General features: G+C 38.0%; 1 protein-coding gene across 1 annotated transcript in view; it reads left to right on the top strand.

The window, feature by feature from the left end:
- The window catches only part of LOC150060068 (uncharacterized), a 158,475-nt gene extending 146,846 nt beyond the window's left edge, over nucleotides 1–11,629 (top strand). Inside the window, exons 8-9 of the mRNA XM_090337777.1 lie at nucleotides 8,362–8,522; nucleotides 11,570–11,629. The gene's annotated coding sequence lies outside the window, so the exon portion shown is untranslated. The remainder of the gene's footprint in view (nucleotides 1–8,361; nucleotides 8,523–11,569) is intronic.
- The last annotated feature ends 11,526 nt before the right edge of the window (nucleotides 11,630–23,155 follow it).

The following is a 23,155-nucleotide window of genomic DNA, read 5'->3' on the forward strand; positions in this document are numbered from 1 at the left end:
GAGAGCATTCACTGCAAATACAACATGGTCTTCATTTCCACCATTCCTCCAGCTGGAAGTGTAGAATACTTTGCCTGTTTCCTTCCTACGGCTAACAATGACTTCAGTTTAGAAACATTTATTTTAAAACTACTGCCTGGCACCCTCCATGTCTGTACCCTGCTGTAGAGATGGAAAGATCTAGAAATTGTTGTCAAGATATTGTTAGAAAGCCACGTCTTTCTATTTTTCCCCCACTAATTCTGAGTGCATGTTCTTTATGCTCCTCCAGTTTATTTAATGATGATGATTTGAAGTAGTTTATGTTTTCAGGGTGTCTTAATACAACTTGGAATATGTGTATTTCAAACACTGGTGATAGAATGCAACTTGCTTCAAGTATAGACATTGTTCATTAAAAACGTCTTTCCTTCCCACTTAACAGTTTAGGCAAAGTCAGACCTCAGCCAGGGATGGCTGAGTTATTTGATCATTCAGTCTTAAAGTTTGATGGATGTAAACTTTGTTTATCATTATGATGTTTACATTAGTTCAACAGTTATGCAATTTCGTCAGAGGTTTTAAAATCCATTTGTAACTTTTAATATTTTTAGAGGGAAGGGTTTTCTCTTATGCAAATAGAAACTCAATGATAAGCAACTCTACAAAATGGATATATTGTGTGCCATAATTCTATCGACAAATTGGTAAAAGTTTGTTTCTAGGGCTTGTCAATTTATTTAGAAATGTTGGCCCCACAAAGCTGAGGAGAATTATCTAGAATATTTAAATGTATAATTAAATAGCTCAATTTTAATCCAACATTAACTTGTTTTTGTCTTATTTTATTGCTTATGACATTATTGTCTAACCTTGATCTCATTTTATGGCAGATCAAATTAAAATTTTAAATAATTATCTTAATTAGATATTAAAGTTGAATTGTATATTCACTAATGAATCTTAACAGAATATAAGAAGGAAATGAACTCAGATAAATGGCTAGGTCAGTTATAGAGAAACTCATAATTGAGGAAATAAATCCCTACAGAAGCCAGTTGTAAAGAATTCAATATATAATGCAAGAAGCAAGTATGCTGATCTTTTGAAAAAGTATACAGCTCTGTATTTTTCTCTTATTATTAGTCCACCTGATAGCGGGAGTTGATTATTGTCTATTATGATCAGATTTGTTTTTGTTTGGCGTGTCTTCCGTACGGAAAGGTGACTAGAGTATAAGAGCCTATAGACTTTTATAAAGCAACAGTAATCTGGAGAATATAGAGACTCTGGCATAAGCTATTCCTATAACTTGTCATCCATGAGCACAATCTTCACCGACATGAGGTGGTTGTTCCTTCAATGATTTGCACAGTAGCTATGGATGTCCCATCTCATGATCATTCTTACGGAACTCCTAGGAGGTCTTGAAGGCACCCTCTCTGAAGCTAACTCATTATATCTTACTTTTTTTGTGTGAGTCAAGGGGCTTGAACTTTCAGCCTTGGTGCTATCCCTGTGCTCTTCAGCTCAAGGCTATTGCCCTACCCCTGGAGCAACAGCCCCACTTTCCATGTTCTAGATGCTAGTTGGAGATAAGAGTCTCAGGTTCTTCAGTGTCTAGGCTGGCTTTGAACCGCAATCCTCAGATCTCAGCCTCCTGAATAGCTAGGATTACAGTCATGAACTACTGCGCCTGGCTTATTATATCTTATTTTGAAGAGGACTTGGGGAGAATCTCCCCTCATTTTTTTCATGTAAACATAATATTATTTTTTAAAGAAACAACAAAAACAATCATTTGGATTTTCTTCCAAAACTCATTGCTGAGATCTACCTTATTTCTCCTTCTGAATCAGAATAATCACTAAAATTACTTTTCCTTTGAAAGAAAATTGCTGTTTCAGATTTGTCTTTTGCTTCCCTTTTTCCCCCCTTCCTGTGTACCTGGATGATGAGTGTTTATCTGGCCAGTGAGTGTAGGAAGAACAGCACTGTGTTGGAAGAATGTTTTATATTTATTGAGGAACTACCATATTCCAAATCATGTGGGTTTTGTTCTGAGAGTACAGAACACTCAAACTTCTAAGGTCCTGGAAGAATTTGGAGGCTTACAGTGTGTGCTGGTGACTGTAATTCTCTCTCTTATTTTGTGGGTCATGAGACTCGAACTCAGCCTGGGTGCTGTCCTTGAGCTCTTCTACTCAGGGCTAGCACTTTACCATTTGAGCTACAGCCCCACTTCTGGTTTTCTGGTAGTTAATAGGTTTTACTGTGCCCTGGCTGACTTTGAACCGTAATCCTCAGATCCCAGACACCTAAGTAGCTAAGATACAGGTGTGACCCACAAGTGCCCAGTGAACAGTAAGCCACTGCAGAGCTCCTCCTCAGGAAGAGTTAGAAATGGAGAAACAAAATGTGGATAAAACCTTCATAACAGCATTATTATCAAATTGACTACAAATTCTTATAATGTGCCAATCCATGTGTTAAGCACTCCCCATATAACATTTTGAGTAGCCCCTAAAACAATTGCTGAGTAATAGTGGTACACCCAAGCTATTTCTTTATTCCTTTTCTTGCTAGTTCTTGGTCTTGAATTCAGGTCCTGAGCACTGTCCTTGAGCTTTCTCATGGCTAGCACTCATACCACTTGAGCCATGGCACCACTTCTGGCTTTTTCTGTGTATGTGGTACCAAGTAATTAAACTCAGGGCTTTGTGCATGTTAGGCAAGCACTCTACCACTAGGCCACACTCTGGGCCCCATGAGCTATGTCTTATGAGAGGGAAAAAAAAATCACTGTATTATCAAACTTCTTCTGTGATTTTTAGTTCTGAAGATTGTTTTGTTTGTTCTTTCAACATGTCTTCAAGGAAATGAGAATGGATGTAGAACTGAGTAAGTAACTGTGAAAGGAGATACTGTGGTGAACAGTACGAGGGTCTTCTATTGAGTATCTGTGCCAGTCCAGAAAGGAGGCAAGATGTCATTGAGAGGGCTTAGCCTCAAGGCTGCTTCTCCTGTTCCACCTATTTTTTTTTCACCTGGGTTTGAATCATGCCCCTCCCCCCAGATTCTCACTAATTATCATAGGAACTTCTAATGACATTTCCAGACTTCTGCCTCTATTATTCAACTTGCGTTCCATTTTCACAGAACTGTGCAAGACATCTTTCTAAAACATAGGCCTTCGTGGATTGCTCAACAAACTCCTAAAAATGACATTCAAAGCTCCAACCCTCTAGGCCCATTCTTTCTATCTAGTTTGGTTTGCTTTTTGCCCCCCCAACCTTTCATTCATTCCAAGCCCTACCAAGCCCTGAATATTTGTCATTCCTGATAAAATTTGCCACTTGAAAGACTTATTTGTCTTCCCCACTAGGTGGTGAGGCTAACTATTCTGGCCAGAAACAGGCAGGAGAAGACTATGACCAGCCAAACTCCTTGGTGGTCCAGGCTGCACTAGGAGAGTCCATTGTAATGAGAATAATTATAGTGCCTCTCCCACAAGATTATCAAAGAAGTAAAAGAATGAGCCAAAGGCCAATGGTCTTTGAGATGCAAAGGCAATTTTGTGGCATTGTTCACCCATCCTGTCACAGAGACTCTGATCACTTTCATTCCTACCTCCTATCAATTGTCTTTCAAGATCCTACCCGGATCTTGCCCCATGCTGCCAATTGAAATTCACCCTTTCCACTTCTGCACTTCAATAGGAGGGGAATAGAATAAGCAAAGAGGCTTGTATCTTACACTGATTGTCACATCATGTTTGCTTCTTTCTTCTCCCAGGGGAGAGTTTGTTCCTTCAGGTCAAGGCTCATGTAGTCCATGTGTGGTATAATACAAAGGACAATGCCTGGAAACTGGCCATCCTAGCTACTCAGGTGGCTGAGATCTGAAGATCAATGTTCAAAGTCAGCCCAGGAAGAAAAGCCCATGAAATTATTTTCTCCAATGAAGCAGCAAAAATTCAGTTCAAATGGTAGAGCACTACCTTAAGTGGAAAAGCTAAAGGACAGCACCCAGGCCTCGAGTTCAAGGCCCAGTACAGGCATATTAAAATGTAACTGAGGGCTGGGAGTTTGGCCTAGTGATAGAGTGCTTGCCTGGCATAGAAGAAGACTGGGGTTCAATTGCTCGGTACCTCATACAAAGAAAAGCTGGAAGTGGTTCTGGGGCTCAGGTGGTAGAGCACTAGCCTTGAGGAAAAAGCCCAAGGAAAGTGCTCAGGCCCTGAGTTTACCCCAGGTTGAAAAAAAAGTAACTGATATGTGACCAAGGAAGAGCAGATTACATAACTGCTTAAAGACTTAGTCATTTTTTAAAAAAAGATAAATCAGTGATTTCATAAGGCTAAATCATCATTTCTCATCATTGTTATAGCATCTCCAGCATAATAAACTTTAGAAATGTTTTAGAGCCACTTTCCATAAATTACTTCCCTTCACTGACCGAACTTTAAATTACACAGTGTCTCTGAGAACATGCACATGACATGGCCTTGTTCTTTGCTGAGTAATACCCGCCAGCTTTAACCTGTATGCCTTTCCTCTTACCTCTGTCCTCAAAGAAGCATCTCACCTGTATCATTTTAGGTTATTTTCAATGTAAAGGGTTTCAAAATTTCATGATTTAATAAATTTGGAGGCCTCCTTCTTCCAGTTAACTTACTTAAAGCCTATTCAATAAAGTGCTTCTAAGGCAATTCTGACCAAATCAATGGTAATTTCTGCTTGGGAGAATGTCTGCAAATGGAATTTGGACATGTTCTATGCTCATACTTTTTGCCATTCTGCAGAGCAAGAGAAACATTGCAGGTATTATGGGTAGCTCAGCTTTCAGACAGAGAAATTTGAGGATTAAAAAGTTTAAGATAGATAGAAGGAAGAACTACCCAGTAAATCTCATGCCTATATGTGTGCTAATAGCCATTCACTAGGTTGAAGTTTTCTGTGTGTTATATTATGTTTTTCACTCAAATATTTATCCCTACCTCTATAATTTAATGGGAAAATATTCTTTCATGACAAGATATTTTGCTACACTCTTCTTTTTTTAATCATGGTTTTCTCACTGTTAAAACCTTGAGTGCCTTTGAGAACTAGCATTTAGAAATAACAGTGGATAGCAACATAAACATACTTTATTCTATAATCTATAATAAAATTGGCTCACAATATCAAAAACCAAGTCACCAAGTCAGGCAGGATGGTTCACACATGTATTCTCAACTCCAGGAGCCTGAGATTGGAAGGATTACTGTTTGAGGCATTCATCTCAATGGAAGAAGCTGGGATTGTAGTGCAAGGCTGTCAATCAGGCTATGGTAGAAAACAGAAATCAGGAGGATTACAGTCCAGCCTCTTTCGAAAGAACCAGATAACAAGTGATTAGAGATCTATCCTCAAGGTGTGGGATGCCTGCCTGGCAAGCACAAAGCCCTTAGTTCAAATTCTGCTCCTGGCAAAAACAAAACCAAACAAAAACTACATGACTATTAAGTTGTTGAGGAAATTGTCTAATAAAATGATTTATTTGGGGACTCATTAAGTTGCTCAAACCAGCCTGGAATTAGCTATAGCTGGCTTCAATTAGCCAGTGCAAATAGCTTAAAGAGCTCAGGCTGTGTTCTCCTTCCTCAGGCTCTAGAGCGGGAGGGGGGGGGAGGTGACAGGGTATACTATCACCCTAGGCTAACACAGTAGTTTTAGTTTGCTTTTATGCCTATTTTACAAGTTTGTGATTTTTTAATGACATTATCAAAGACAAAGGATTGTGAGTGCTGACAACTATAAATGGAGGCATTTCCTCCTAATATTTCTAAGTTATTAACAAAACATCAAGACACAAAAATCCATGATAAAGTAATATTTTCAGAGTGGAGTCTAGCTTTTGTTTTTCACTGAGCATTACTGTAGTTAACATGAAAATGCTTCATATTTTTATGCTTTCTAAATTTGTGAAAGTGAAAGGAAGATCTTACAAATTGAAACTTCTTGTTAAATGTAGGAAAACAAGCCACAGAAAACTACCCTCTACCCCCCCACCTCGCAAATGCTGCTATAAATAACTGAAGCCTACCATCTAGAATGGAAGGTTAACAACCTATTTTATTTGTTTTAACTCTTACTTTATTAATGAAAAAGTCATCTACATTAGTACCATTTGTGGAGACACTTTTTTTTCAATATAGATGAATTAAAATTGCAGCAGGGTTGGCAAATTCATACATGTAATCCCGGGTAATAGCCTGGGATCCCAGCCTAATTCTATATAATTTGCTCCAAAATGTTACATAGTGGATACCAGCTAGCTATTAAGGCCTGGGGGCATCTTGAGCTGAAATCCTTTAGTCAAATGTCGTTTGGAAATCTTTTTTTAAAAAACAAAACAAAACTATTTCCCCAGCCCAGGCAGAAAAGTCTGTGAGACTCATCTCCAAGAAACTATTGAGAAAAAGCCAGAAGTGGCACCATGGCTCAAGTGGCAGAGCAGTACCTTGAACACAGGGGGCTCAAGACAGTGCCTAGGCCCTGAGTTCAAGTCCCAGGAGTGGACAAAACAATTAAAAAAACAACACAATTCCTCTGGTTTCACTCTTTTTTTGTCTTTAGAATGTACACAATCTTTCCCTGATCCTTCTCTTTTCTTTTCAAATCACCCATTTTTCCTTGCATGCTTCTGTTTGTTTTGAAGTTAAACTCAACTGTTTACTTGTGTCGTAAGTTATTGCTTTTGTCATCTAGGATTAAGTAGGTTCCACTTCTGTGACTAAGGGAATGCCTCCAAAGAGCAATGGCTTAAGGAAGAGAGACATTTTTTAATTGTATTTTATTGTTGGGATTATGTGTACAGGGGTTACAGTTGCATTTGTCAGCCAGTGGGTACATTACTTCTAGAACCTTGATACCCTTTCTCATGTTTTTGCCCCCTTTTCCCTCCTCCCCCTCCTAGTAATCTTGTTTCCCCCTTCCCTTCCTTCTTTCAAATAAACAAGTGTATATACAGTACACCAGTATACCAATTCAGATACAGTAACCTCATGAGATTAACCATAAGTAGAAAGAAAAGAAATCACTTCACCTAGTACATTAAGAAGAGAAATCACAAAGATAAACCTCCTGCTTCATTAACCTTGAGTTCATTTTGTTTAGACGCATTGTGTACAACCTTATGTTCACAGCTTTTGAGCTATCGTGATCCTCTGTTAGGGAAATCCTAAATGTGTATTAATTATTACAAATCAGGAAAACCATGGAGCCTGTGTTCGTTTAGGATTGGCTTGCTTCACTTAATATGATTTTTTCCAAGTCTTTCTATTTCCTTACGAATGAGGCGATGTCATTCTTTCTGATTGCAGCATAGAATTCCGTTGTGTATAAGTACCACATCTTGATGATCCATTCATCTACTGAGGGGCATCGGGGTTGATTTTTTGTTGACATATGATAAAAGTATAGAGCAGGATCAAGCACTATCTAAGGTCTCATTTTTACCACAAACACGAGCTTCCCTGTTACACTTAGCTGTCGGCCTCAGCTTCCATGTTTCTGGTTTCTTCATTCTTGTAGTCTGACAGAGCTTTGGGGGCCCAGCTCCCACATTCACATCCCTAAACAGCAGGAAATTAAGAAAAGAGAATATTGGCAGGGTTTAATCATTAGGAAGTTAGCCCAGGCTTTTATAATTAAAAAAGAATGGAATACTAGATATTGCACGGGAAGCAGAGGCTTTATATTTCTCTACATAATCTGCAAGAGGCAGGCTGCTAATCAATTATTGTACAGGAAAGCTCATTTCTTTATTTCTGCCATGCTGTGGTTTTGTGTATGGTGTCTGGGTGTTTTCTCTCAGATGCCTTTGTGTTTTGCCTCTGAAATGAAGGTAATTAAAAAAAAATGGGTGTTTCCTTTGATGAAAAAAGTCAGAAACTTTTTGGTGTTGGGAAAAGTTTTTAGTACACAGTAAGGTGGAGGTTGTAATATTTCCTACTAAAACTACTAAATATCCTTTGTGGAAGACATAGTGTGGTAAGTAATCTCATGCCAGTAGTTTAAAGACGAAACAGAATAAACAAAATAGCTGCGAATGTTTGACGCTCCTCTATCATTATTTGCCCAGATAGTTTTCTAAGCCCTCGGCAAATGTTATCTCCACTGCATATTCCTCTCATACTCTCTCATAGAGTATGTGATGATCTTTCCCAGTTCTGTATGAATTATGATGACATCATCATGCCAGTTTAATGATCATCGCTATTGTTATTATGCTTTACATTTTCCTTAGCTTTGATACCTTATATAGGACATAACAGAAACAATCAACACAAACAACAGCTTTGAATGGTTCCTCTTTTTTTTTTTCTTTCTTGGCAAGGGCAACAGGAGGCTTATACTCTCTGGGCTTGCTTGGCTGACATTCTACTACTTGAATCATGAATCCAATCTGGCATTTTGATGGTTATTCCGGAGATGAAGTCACTTTAACATTTTTGCTTAAGCTGGCTTTGAACTTTGGTCTTCAAGATAGGATTACAGGTATGGACTACTGGAGTCCAGTGGCTTCCTTCCCTCCCTCTCCTCCCTTCCTGCCTCCCTGCCTCCCAGTCTCCCTCCCTTTCTCTTCCCTCCCTTTCTTTTTTTTCTTTCTTTCTTTCTTTCTTTCTTTCTTTCTTTCTTTCTTTCTTTCTTTCCTTCCTTCCTTCCTTCCTTCCTTCCTTCCTTCCTTCCTTCCTTTCTTTCTTTCTTTCTTTCTTTCTTTCTTTCTTTCTTTCTTGTACATTGTACTTGCAAGTGTGTTTTCACACATGCACATGACATACTTTGACAAGATCCTCCATTAACCTGTGTGTCTTTTTTGCCCTCACTCTGCTCCCTTTCCTGTTCTCCTAACTGTCCGTCTATGTGAGTGACACCACTCTATATTAGCTCTAATTTTTACATTGATCACTTAGGTGCTGCCTGTATTTCACAGATCCTAAGGTCAAATAATGTGTCTCATGAGAGGCAGAGTTAGAGCTTCAGAGACAGCAAAACTCCAAGTTCAAACGAGAGCTTCCTGCCACCCCCGAGAGCACATCAACCTACAGTTTTCCATGAGATTGCACTTCTACTTATGGCATAGAAAGGTCTTCTTTTTCTCCATACCCTCACCAACATTTCTTTTTTTATTTTACCTTATTTTATTTTGAGAACAGCCATTGTGAATGGGATAAGATGAGATTTCAGCGTGGGTTTGATTTGCATCTTCTTAATGGCCAAATGAGACAAGCACTTATGAAACTGCTTTGATCACAGGCTCTTCTCCTCTCTCTTACCTCCTCCCTGTTTGCCTTCTTTCCTTTCCCCTCACTTTCGTAGTTGTCTTTTACTTTCATGACTTTGTTTAGTTTCCTTTTGTTTTATTCTGTTTTCCTTAGCTTCCTCAAATTAGAGAAATTATTAATACTTGACTTTGTAAGACTGGTTTATTTGAATTTTCGATAACAGAATTTCACACAACACCATGTGTCTTCATTTCAGATAATGCTTTTGTGGGCTTGTGTTATTTTATTGACTGAGTAGAATAGAGAAGAAACATAGTCTTTATACTTGATTTAACCTTATATATCTTAATTTTATGAAAATATAATGAACGACTCATTCTCCATAAACACTGAAACTCAAAATATTAAAAGAATAACTCACAAGATGCCAAAATCAGGTGCCCACCATTTTTGTCAATAATGCAGAGAAAAATTATTCAGAATATATTGAAATGTCTTTACAGATATAAAGAATATTCTCTGTTGCTTTATCCTGTCAATATACATTGGTTAATTAATATACTGTATAGTGTATTTATTAATGCATTAATTAATGGACATTAATTATATCATGGACATTATTTAATTAATGTATATTAATTAACAAAATTAATGCTAATTTATCAATATACATTAGTATGCCCAATTTTGTAGCATGATGTATTTTACTGATTAAATCAAATATCTCAAGATGTAATAAAATATAACTGAATTTTGAACTGGCCTAAAATATCTGGAAATCTAACAATGACTTTGCTTGAAAGTGTTTTAAATTGTCTACTTTCCACAGTTCACAGTGGCTTACAACCCTTTCCTGAATGAATAGCCTGTCATTCTTACCTATGGTTAGAAGCTGTGATGAAAGAGTGGCTGAAATGTAGGTAGCTCAGAATGACTTTGGAAGATGAGATTAACTTTTAGTCCTCATCTTCCAAGATTATATGAAACAATGACAAATTCTTTAAACAAGGCTATTAGAAAATGTACCATGCTCTCTGATCACATTCAACTTTTCTTCATCTGATACCTGTATTCTTATTTCCCTCCCCCCAAAATAAGTAGAATTCCTTCAGATTTTTTTTCTGAGGATTTTCTGAGTGGTGAAGCCTACAAGGATTTAATTTCTTTCCTTGACTGAACTCATTCTCTGTTGAATGGATACTGAAAATAGCCTCTGCTGTAGCTTTATGCCTCTTTAAGCCTTTGGAATGTGTATTCAATTGGTTTAAGGCAGACACCAACTATATAACCCCAAACAGTAATGCCATATCAATACAAATAGATAAATATATCTCTATTGAAGGTTGATGTAGCTCAGAATCCCGAAGTATAAAATACAGTTCAGGGAGGTTTTTGTTAAGGTATCTGGAGTTTTGTTTGCTTTTAGTTCTGGACACACTACAGTATTTTCTAATTTTCTATAAGGAAGTTTATTTATATCTAGCTCTTATAGCTTGAAACAAGGAGAGAAGAAGTAAGAAAAGGATGAGAAACTCCAGCTTCTGAAGTATATTTGATGTTTATTGAATTACTCTATAACATGTTAGCTTTTCTCATGTTTAATATTTGAATTTCATTTTTTAAAACTGAAATGCAAATGTTCTGTGAAATACTTAAATGGTTCATAACATACCTTTATCCTTTAATGAACACAAATTGTAGTATGTGTTAGCTTCCATGTAAATAATTTGCATGATAAGTTATAAAATACTTTATAAGTTACAACTTATCCTGGGGTTTCTCTCAGAATAGAATACAGCATTTTGCTCTGTTAGATTTTATGAAAATAAAAACTAGGGCTAATTAACTTGCATGTAAACCAGCAGTCATGCAATGAGAGCAGTGACCCCACTTAGTCCACGCCAATGTCGCAGAGTCACAGGCCTAGATGACAGAGCCCAAGTATGGCAATTCTAATGTTGGGATACAGGCTAGCTTAGGCTCATGAGGCCCTCATCTTGATAGATTTGCAGGTAAAGGTGTATGCTTTCTCATTGTATTCTCACAAAACAGAAGAGAGGAAGTGGGAAAGGAGAGTGTGAGGGAGAAGGAGGGGAGGGAGAGGAAAGAAAGGGAAAAGAAGGAAAGAAAGAGAGAAGGAAAGCAGGCAATAAATGGATCCCTATTTTCTCCTACCTATGCTTTCCCTCCACTCCCCTTCTTTTCCTTCTCCCTAATATTTTGCCCTATTTTGTTCTTTAAATAATATTTAAACCATTTTATTTTTTCAATGAAAGCTTTGTTAATAAACTCTAACAGCAAGTCCTTTTTATTTTTTAGTCCTGTGCTGCACTCAGATGAATAAACCCTGCTGCTGCTGGATGCTGATGGCTCAGGCCTTCCATCTTAGCTCTACAGGAGGCTGAGGTCTGAGAAGCAATGTTTGAAGCCAGTACAGGCAGAAAAATCCTAGAGACTCTTATCTCCATCTAACCAGTAAAATAATGAAAGTGGAGGGGTACCTCAGGTGATAGAGAGGCCAGCCAGCTGTAAGTGAAAAGACAAGTGAGAGAGAAAGTGAAAGCACTAACACTGGCACTTGCTCATGTGTATGCTCACACACTTACATCCTCATCCACCAACTGCTGAATTGATATATAATACAGATACATGTATCATTACTGAATAATACCATTATGCTATCCATTTTTCAACAACAACTTAGGTTTACCTCTGTATGCGTTCAACTTTGATTTCCCATATCCAGTTAGTTGGCCAACAACATTTGTATGTTATGTTTCATTTTACTTTCAACCATTCATCTGCTTTTCTTCATATCGTTGCACACTGATTCTGTGTTCCTGTGTCCATCCTTGAGCTTCCCTCCAAACTTATATTCCAACCTCCCACTAAATCAGGAACCTGACTCCTCTTCCTCCCTTGCTAACTATCCATCCCAGGAGTTTGCCAGTGCCTGCTCAACTCGTTGACCCATTTCCTGGTCTATGAAGTCCTCCGGGCCTGGCCTTCTTCATCCTTTCCTAACCACGGCTGATCACCAATGCCCTCCGGCCCAACCACCTGTCTTTCTCTTCTGTTTGCATGAGGCTAGTTATTTTAGTTCTTCTTTTTAATGACCTTTGAATGATGGGAACCTTATTCGGGATTTTTCTCTGTCAACTGAATCTGCCTCCTAATTCTACTGTGCCATTTCTGTTGTTCGTTCAGAGCATAAAATTTGAACCTTATTTGCTTGCTACTGATTACTACTTCCTGGCCCTGTGCTCTGCCACCCTCTTGCTCCTGAGAGAGAACATCTCTACTTATTTACTGTTGCATCCCCGACTGTACGAAACTGCCTAGACCACCCATACATTCAATCATTCAGCGGATGCTTTCCGACTCGATGAAATAGCACATATAATGGACTTAATGTTACTTTGCTTCACAGTAGCTTAATAAATGTTAATTATTGCTACAGAAAGTGATGTTCATCTCTTATCTTGATTTTAATATTCTAAAGGTGAAAGAGTGAGGGAAGAATGAACGGGAGAGAGGCAGAAAAGGGTAGAAAGGAGAGTGGAGGAGGACAGAGTTTCAGATGATTGCTTTTGCTCAATGCTTAAAATACCTGGACAGACTGGAGTTCTTTTGTCATGCCAAACATGTCTCACGCATTGCTTCATTTGAACTGAATATAGTTGAATACCCTATTATCATTTCAGGTCTACTTTTGCTCTATGAAACATAAAATGATTCAATCTATCAGAAGCTTCCAAGGTCATCAAGTAGTATGATTAAATAAATCATGGGCCTCATAAAGATTGATAAATGATGCAGACAATACACATAAGGAGGGGATGTTCTGTGCCAAGAACAGCGTCTGGAATGAGCTTTGAGGAAAAGTTCCTCTGATAGCCCTTCCAGACACTTGTGCATTAGTGAATCCCATTTTTAAATAAAACTTTATTTAACAAGAATTTGAAAGTTTTACATATTGATGGGCTTAGTGGATCTTTTGTAAGTTTCAAACACAAAATGTGTTCTCTTAAGTCTTTTCAGACTTCCCTTTTGAGACAATTCTAATGCTTCAATGGTGTGTTTGGGCCACCAATGACCACGTTTCACCATCTCAGGGGCTCTGGGGAATTGTCCTTGAGGTCACTGGCTTTGTCCTTCCGTAATCGTCCTTCTGATGACCCTCTGTGTCATTATCACAGTGATGTTTGTAAAATAGTACTTACCACTACACTGCATGAAAAATTTCCAATTTCAGCTGAGTTCGTGTGTGTGTGTGTGTGTGTGTGTGTGTGTGTGTGTGTAAAATTTCTTTTTTTTTGTCAGTTGTGGTGTTTGAACTCAGGGCATGAATGCTGTACCTTAGTGTGTAAAATTTCTTTTAGACCCTGGCATTCATGGCTCACACCTATTATCCTAACTATTAAAGAGGCTGAGATCTGAGGATCATGGTTCAAAGCTATCCTGGGCAGAAAAACTCATGAGATTTTTATCTGTAAATAACTACCAGAAAGATGGAAGTGGTGTTATGGCTCAAAGTGGTAGAGAGCCAACGAGCTCAGGAGACAACGTCCAGGCCCTGAGTTGAATTCTCAAGATGGATAAAAAAATTCTTTTATAATAAAACTGGAACTGAGTTTGCTATATGTTCTACTTCTCACCAGAATATACAGAATATACATCCAATATTTTGGGGGGGGTGGAACAGCAATTTTCTATGCAATCTAGACTGGCCATAGAATGCATTTATTCTACTCCAACAACTCTTTCTGGCACATTGGCTATTGCCATCTTTTATTTGTTCTTTTTAAAGATCACACATGTTACAAATTGTTTGCATTTTCTTTAATTGTAGAACTGTGCTGAGTTATCTGTATATTTTCCAATTATTTTGTTCGTTTTCTCTAGCTTCTAATAGATTTTGCTGTCATTTTTCCTTCTTAGTTGGGTATATTTGCATACTTTCTTTTATTGTAATTCTGTTGAGTGTAAAGACTCTTTGTTTATTATGTTTTTGTGGTTTTTATTTGTATTTTATTGTGGGGATAATGTACAGAAGGCGTAAAGTTATCTTCGTCAGATATTAGATGTATTACTTCTCACACATTGATAACCTCTCTCATATTTTTGTCCCCATTTCCCCACCCCCCTCCCAATCATCTTGTTACCCCCTTCCCTTTCCTATTTCAAATAAACAAACATATATACAATATACCAGGTAACAAAGTCAGATACAGTAACAATATGAGGTTAACCAAAGGGCAAAAAAGAGAAGAGAAATAGCATAGTACATTAAGAACAACAATCACACAAGATAAAGCTCTTGTTTCCATATCCCAGAGATCCTTTCATTTAGTCTCATCCTATATGACCTTATGTACATAGCTTTTGAGCTATTGCGATCCTTTGCTAAGAGAGTCCTAGATGTGTACTAATTATTACAAATGAGGAAAACCATTGAGCCTATGTTCCTTGGAGTCTGGCTTACTTCACTTAATATGATTTTTTCCAAGTCTAGTCTTTCCATTTCCTTATGAATGTGGTGATGCATTCTGTGGTTTTTATTTTTTGGGTTATTACTTTTTTGTGCAGATTATGGGGCTTGAACTCAGAGCTTGGTTCTGTCCCTGAGTGTTCTTTCTTAAGACTAGTACTCTACCACTTCCAGCTTTTTGGGGGCCAATTGGAGACAAGATGCTCACAGACTTTCCTGCTGGGCTTGGCTGGCTTTGAATTCTAATCCACCAATCTCAAGTCTTCTGAGTAGCTAGGGTTACATATGTGAGCCACCAGCAAGAATAAATACTTGCAGTATTTTTTTCTTGCCATCTCAGTCCAAAAGAATAGATTTTTTGGTTCATAATTCCAGCATTTTGATGATGTCATTCAATTGTTTTCTGACCCTGAATGAATAATATAGTCTTTCTAAGACTTAATTTTAGTGATTCAGTGAGCAAATTAATTAAAACATACCTGAACTCAATCAAAACCTCCTTGAAGCTTCCTGAAACACAGGCTTCCTCACCGATCATAGGAACTCAATATTTTCACAGGCCTTTGGAGCCTTAAGATTTCCAGGGCCAACATGTGGAATTTCCATCAAGCAGCCAAAATACAGGAAAATTGTCTTTCCTGACTGAATTATGGTGTCTCAATTTTCCTTTTAGGAGGGGACACATGCATCCTTTGGCTCTCTGGCTCTGACTTCACAAAACATAATTTCCCATCCATTTCTTTGCAAATGATGTAATGCTATTCTTCCTAATGGATGAGTAAAATTCATATACATATGATAAATGCATATATCATGTATATATGATATATATAATGTTTTATTGGTCTATTTATCAATTGAGGAATATCTGGGCTGTTCCCATACCTCGGCAGTGGTGAAAAGTGCAGCAGTGAGCATGATTGTGCAAGCAGCTTTCCTGTATACAGATTTGTAATCTTTTGGATAAATGCCCCAAAGTAATATTTCTGTATCATAGGCAGTTCTATATGTAATGTGCTTTTTTCTTTTTTGAAGCACTTCTGTACTACTTTCCAGAATCGGTGTCTGAAATTGCATTCAGTGTATTAGGATTCCTTTTTCTCACATCTATGTCACCATCTGTGGTTTGTATCTTTTTTTAAGCTTAAAATTTGTTTTCAACTTTGAGTTCACTCTACTTTTTTTTGATTATTGTGTACAGGAATAAAACAGAAAGATCCTGTACAGTTTTTGTCTTATCTCCTCCAGTGCAAACATATCCTGTAGCGGTGGTATTATATCAGAAAATTGGTAAGATTTGGAATTGATTAAATCAAAAGGCTGAGGCAAGAGGTTGTGATTTTTGAGGACAGCCTGAAGTATATAGCAAGACTGTGTCTTAAAAATCAAAACTAAAGGTCCGGGAGTTTGGCCTAGTGGTAGAGTGCTTGCCTAGCATGCATGAAGACCCGGGCTCGATTCCTTGGTACCACATACATAGAAAAAAAAGCCAAAAGTGGTGCTGTGGTTCAAGTGGTGGAGCTCTAGCTTTGAGAAAACCCAAGGACAGTGCTCAGGCCCTGAGCCCAAGCCCAGGACTGGCAAAAAAATGCAAAACTAAAAAGGGGATGTAAAATGCCCAAAATACGTGTTAAGGAAGTACATGAACTAAATATTATTTATGTGATATGTCTTAGAAATAGGAGAAAGCCTCAGATTTGCCAACTTCTTTTTAAAATGTTTCATGTGTAATAGTATACTTGTTGCCTAAAGAAAATAAATGCTTTCTTAGGATGGAAAGTAAAATCAACAAGAGTTTCAAGACAACAGAGTCTTTTCAAGACTTATATGAAAACATCCCATTCCTTTTACCAATTATGTACCGTTTCAGCAGACACAGTATGTGCAATAATTGTTTATTATTTTTGTTTCAAGAAACTGTACTTATACAAGAGCCGAATGAATTTGAAAATTAATTAGCAATTGATCATGACAGCATGTCATCCCATAGAATTTATACCACGCCTGCCTTGATTATTTTTGAGTCTACAAAGAAGCAAGCATAACAAACTTCCCTTTGACAAACAAACCATCTAATTAAAGGTCTATCAAAGACAGCCAATGGAGCCAAAATGAATCAGGAACAATGCTGTTTGCTAAAGTCAACAGATTATTAATATAGTGCAAAAACATCTGGGGCATAAAATAACTTTTTTTTCCAAACATAAATTGGATGCATAACCTTTGACAGAGGATTCAATTCAGCAAACTCACCTGTTCTTTCCGCTCCTTGAAGGTACTCATGGGAGACCATATACCATGTTATAGTACCTAGAAGAGAGGTGACAGAATATCAGGCAATTAACATGTTGGAATGACAGGGCTGCTCAGGAAAAGTTCATGGGACTCACCTGCCTTGCAAAAGTTCAGCAAAACACACAGCAAGTAAGTGGGGATGGCAGATTAAAATAATGGTGTGCTTTTGTACTCGCTGCCTGGTACTGGCATGGGAGAGAAGGAACAGAGCAAGTTTGAATCCTGTCAGAGATCTCAAAGCTCTCAGAATATTGGAGCTTTTCTCAAATATACATAGCTTAATCGTGAAACGTTGTGCTATGTCTTTTAAAGTACTTCTAGTAAAATAGTAATCCAACGATATCTCTGAAATCCCAGAAGTTAATAATCTTATTTTTTTCTACTCAATTCTATCTTATTTTGAGCAATGTTCGAAGGCATGTGTTCAAGTATAATCACATGTCCCAAAATATTTTCAATCCACATAACTTTGAACTGGAGGTTAGAAACAGATTCATAAATAGTGCAAAACAGCAGAAGAGACTTTTAGTTTCTCATATTAGCAATAGATCAAATAATGAGTTGATGTTAGTGGTTAAAAACTCTTATTAATAGTAAAGAAAACTTTCTCCCCCTCTGCCCCCTGTCATTACTGAGATAATGTTTTATGGTTTTTCTAGGAAGACCTTGGCCTGTAATCCTCTTGTCTTTGTTTCTTAAGGACATGGATTACAGGCGTCTATCACCAAGCACAGGAATAGGCTGCTCTTACGTCTTCCCTAATAAGATGGATTATTCATCAGAAGACAATTTTTTACTAAGAAATCATCTAGCTTATGTTTTATTAAATCTACTTAAGGGATTTGGAGATGTCCATGGAAAAGGCTGAATATTTATGAAAATGTAAATAATAGTAGGAAACACTAAAAGAGAGGAGCTAGAAGTGAGTGTGTATGTGTGTGTGTGTGTGTGTGAGAGAGAGAGAGAGACAGAGAGAGAGAGAGAGAGAGAGAGAGAGAGAGAGAGAGAGAGAGAGAGAGAGAGAGAGAGAGAGAGGAAGAGGAGGGGAGAGAATATCCTGGGACTTAGGACCTAAGTGCTTTCTCTAAGCCTTTTTTTTTCTTCTCAGAGCTAATACTCTCATACTTGAGCCTCACCACTGTTTCTGGCCTTTAGGCAGTTTCTTGGAGATAAGCGTCTCACAGACTTTGCTGCTTCGACTGCCTTCCAACCTCAATCTTCAGATCTCAGATCTCAGCTTCCTGAATAGCTAGCGTTGCAGGTGTGAGCCACCAGTGCCAGGCTTTTTGTTTTGTTTTTTGTAAGCATGCGGGTCTGGGGCTGAGTTCATAAACCTCAAGTGAATATGGCTGAACCCTGAGTTTAAAATATTGCTCAAAATAATGTAGAATTGGGCAAGAAAAAAATAAGTTTATTAACTTCAGATATTTCAGAGATATCACTGGATTAATGGCCTTTCTTGTTACCTACTACAACATATAAATTTAGTCTTCTACTATTTTACTGGAAGTGCTTTAAAAGGCCTAACACAACATTTCAGAATTAAGAGATCGATATGTGAGAAAAGCTCCAGTGTTTGGAGCTTTGGAATCTCTGACAGGATTCAAACTTCCCCTGTTCCTTCTCTCTCATGCCAGTATCAGGCAGTGAGTACAAAAACACATGATTATTTTAATCTGCCATCCCACTTACTTTCTGTGTGTCTTTTCCCAAATTTTTACATGGCAGGAACTTTTCCTGAGCAGCCCTGTCATTCCAACACGTTAATTGCCTGATATTCTGTCACCTCTCTTCTATACACTTCAGTTTATGGGGACAGCAATGGTTGTGTGGTCTTTCATAAGTACCTTCAAGGAGCCGAAAGGTGAGCTTACTGAACTGAATCTGCCCAAAGCAATGCTTTAGACTTACGATAGGAAAATGTGTGGAATAAGTTATGTGTATTACTAATGAAAGTAATTCAATTTATTTGACAGTAGTAATGCAATTAGATAGGAAAATATTAATATATAAAAGAGCTTACAAACTACAGAATTTCAAGTCACCTGTATCTGAACTCATCGCAGCTTTCTCATGTGTGTGCCCGTGGTGGGCTTGGATTCAGGGTCTTGTGCATGTACTTGGATTTTTTTCAATTTCAACTTTATTGTAAACATGATGTATGGAAGGGTCCTGATAAGATCGTAAGTCAGGTAGTGAGTACATTTCTTTTTTCTTGTTTGGATTTGTTTTTTTTTTTTTTTTTGCCAGTCCTGGGCTTGAGCTCAGGGCCTGAGCACTGTCCTTGAACTTTCTCAAGGCTAGAGCTCTACCACTTGAGCCTCAGCACCATTTCTGGCTTTTTTCTATGCATGTGGTGCCGAGGAATTGAACCCGGGTCTTCATGCATGCTAGGCAAGCACTTTAACCACTAGGCCAAACTCCCGGCCCCTCTTGTTTGGATTTTTATAGCTCAAGGTTGGCCCATATCTCCACTTGAGCCATATCTCCACTTTTGGCTTTTTACTGGTTAAGTGGAGATAAGATTCCTACAATTTCTTTGCTTATGCTGGTTTTGAAGCACAATCCTCAGATCTCAGCCTCCTAAATACCTATGATTACAGGTGGGAGCCACCATTTCATGCCTTGATCAGTAGCTTTGACTACCATGTGAATGGTACAAGATTCCTACAAAAGAGAGATGCTCTGTTCACCAAGTTTAAGGGATTCAGGAAGAGAACAACTCAACCTACCAAGGAAGCCTACTGACAGCTCTTTAATTTTTAAAATTAAAAAATAATTTTAGGGCCGGGAGTTTGGCCTAGTGGTTAAAGTGCTTGCCTAGCATGCATGAAGACCCGGGTTCGATTCCTCGGTACCATATATAGAAAAAAGCCGGAAGTGGTGCTGAGGCTCAAGTGGTAGAGCTCTAGCCTTGAAAAAGTCCAAGGATAGTGCTCAGGCCCTGAGCTCAAGCCCAGGACTGGCAAAAAAATAAATAAATAAATAAATAAAAAATAATTTTAGTTTCTATCCTTTAATTCACTGGCTCATTAGCCAAATTTGAACTTCCTCCCAACTGAAAGAAGATCGTATGTTTATACTGAACAATGCTATTGTAACACTGGAGAGGTTTCTCCAGCACCTATCAGAATCTGGATTAAATAGCTCTAATTCCTTCCATTGTCCTTCCTAGGACAAGATTCTGAGTCCTTCCATTCATCTGGTCATTCTCTAAAGTGCTTATATTTTGTTCTCAAGGCTTTCATAACATTTTCCAAACTGAATGTCACTCTGAAAATATTTCAATATTATAGGATGGATAACTGAGACACTTTCTTTCCCATTTGGATTTCATTTTTTTTATTGTTGCCCAACATGGCTGCCTTTAGTAATAAAGCAAATGGAAGAACTGGAGTCACCCAGATTAGTACTGTGCATGACAAATAACAAAGGAAACAGTTTCTGTTTTGCTTTTATCTTCAACAAAGAGAACATATTTTTCAGGGAAACTATAGTATTAACCTATGGCAAAGTGACTTTGAATTTCAACTCTAAATTTTCCCCAAATATGTGATGTTGATGAATCTTTTCTAAGATTTTTTTTTTGCAAAATAGCTAAATCTAATCCTAATCACTGAATCTCTCTGCAGTAATTTTATATTTTAAGTAGGTGGAAAAGGTACAGTGATACTGGGTACTGGTAGCTCCTGTCTGTAATCATAGCTACTCAGGGGACTGAGATCTTTGGATTTTGGTTCACAGCCAGCCTGAGCAAATAAACCTTTAAGACTTGTATCTCCAATTAACCAGTTAAAAGCCAAAAGTGGAGATATGGGGGCCAGGAGTTTGGCCTAGTGGTAGAGTGCTTGCCTAGCATGCACGAAGACCCGGGTTCGATTCCTCGGTACCCCACATACATAGAAAAAAGCCAGAAGTGGTGTTGAGGCTCAAGTGGTGGAGTGCTAGCCTTGAGAAAGTCCAAGGACAGTGCTCCAGCCCTGAGCTCAAGCCCAGGACTGGCAAAAAAAAAGTGGAGATATGGCTCAAGTGGTAGAGCACCTACCTTGAGCTTTAATACCCAAACAAGAGTGCAAGGCCCTGAGTTCAAACCCCACTACTGGCACACCCATGGAAAAGCCAATGATGGATTAAGTCACAGCTAACTCGGAATTGGTTAGTCTGTAAGCAGCTTAATGTATTAGTCTTTATCTAACTGTGTTATGACTGTCAAATGAATTGAATTGCTCTCATTGGTAATACATGAAATTTATTCCATACTTTTTCCTAAGAGGACCATCATCATTTCTCCATGGCAGTGCCTCACAAATACGGATGATTGCACACTGCAGGAGACATTTGACAGTGCTCAGATCCCTAGCGGGTGGGGATTTCATAATGAGAAGCAGTGTGACTATAATCTAATAGGCATGAGTGAGGCCTGCCATTAGTAATCCTATCATGTACACATTGGTCCCCCACAGCGATGAAATCCAGTCTACTGTGCCAGTAGTGCTAAAGATGACAAGTCATAATCTATACTAATAGGGATTTCCCTCCATCACTGGTCTTATTCCCTTTGTCTATAGATTCTTGTCTGCTCTTTCAAAATATCTATATTTATCCTTTTACTATCTTCTCTATAACCTATGTATTATCTATCCACCATCCATTTACATCTATCTATCATTTCATCTCTTGGTGTATCATCTGTCATCAGATCTGTCTGTCTATCCATTTATCTACCTTGACAAGGAACACCAAGTTTGTGGATCAGCAAATAGAGACACGATTTCTGGTAGAGCATCTGATTTCCACTTCACCACAAACTGCTACAGTGAAGGCTGATGTCTATGAGATCTCACCACAGGTGAGAGTCACCTCTGAAGGTGACTGCAATGCTGTCACTTGAAGCTTATGTGCATGTCTGCCAGGGGCACACATCTTTCTCCCAGAAGATAACGAGACATTCACTCTGGAACATGAACGTGCCTCTCCAGAGAGAGGAAAGCGAAGTACATATATGACTCCAAGGAGAGTTAGTAATTGACATCACCCCAGAGTCTCTTTACCTTCATTAGCTTTAATCCAGTTGGCCAGCAATCTTGCCCTAGAAACTTTTGACCATGAAGAAACAGGAAAATATTCGTAGAACATTGATTATCAACATGATTTTTATTCCTTTTCTTGCCCTCCCTCATTTGTTCATCCACTACACTACCTGGCTCATTTCAGGGTTACTAACACCTTCATTGCTTTTCTGGTAAGATTCAGAACATCTCAGGATACGTAAAAGAAACTCTGAGGGCTTGACGTTGCTCAAACAGGAATAAAATGCCCTTTAAGCTAAATGTGCATACATTTAAGGCAGAACCTGTGTATCCAACTGACTTTATCTAATCTACCATAAAATATAGTGATTGGTACTTTGGTAAATTGGAGCTTGGTAAATTGAATAATTTGATAGCTGAGCAAATGGAGCATAGGGCTAAAAAGAAACCTGGAACGAAATTCCTTTGTAAAGTGGTTTCCAAGATAACTATTAAACTCATTGTTATTTTATTTTGTTTTGTATAATTTCAGGTAAATTTTAGAGGACTGCACAGGACTCTGATAATATGGATGTAGGTAAGGTTTTCATGAAGCTGTCACAAAATTGTTGAATGAACAATAGTAATATATGGCCCTCAGAAAGGGAAAAGGATAAAGGAAAACAACTTCTAGCAAGATTGATTTTTGCTCCATTTTCATTGCTTATCTAAATATTGATATTCAGCTCCAATATCATTGAGTAGAGACTCCTAAGCCAATATTAAAGGCTGAGTAATGGTTTTACAGGGTACACTGGTAGATATCTTGGGCATCATAAGATGCATGATGATGCAAGCACAGGGTTACAAAGAGCAGATATTAGATAAGTAGTATCTAGAACAGAATTGTAAATGTTGACATAATTTTTCAGAGTTAGTAGACTAGGTAAATGACTCTACTGGTCAATAACAACAACAACAAACAAACAGACAAAAATACCTGCCTAGCAAGTTCAATGTCTGGATAGCAATAAAACCCAAATCCAAACAAAAAATACAATGAACTAACACGTGGGGAGAAAGCATTGCTTCTTTGCCTTTTGGCTTAGA

The sequence above is a fragment of the Megascapheus bottae genome, chromosome 8, assembly GCF_031878675.1.
Source record: "Megascapheus bottae isolate mThoBot1 chromosome 8, mThoBot2.hap1, whole genome shotgun sequence".
In the NCBI taxonomy this organism is placed as follows: Eukaryota; Metazoa; Chordata; class Mammalia; order Rodentia; family Geomyidae; genus Megascapheus; species Megascapheus bottae.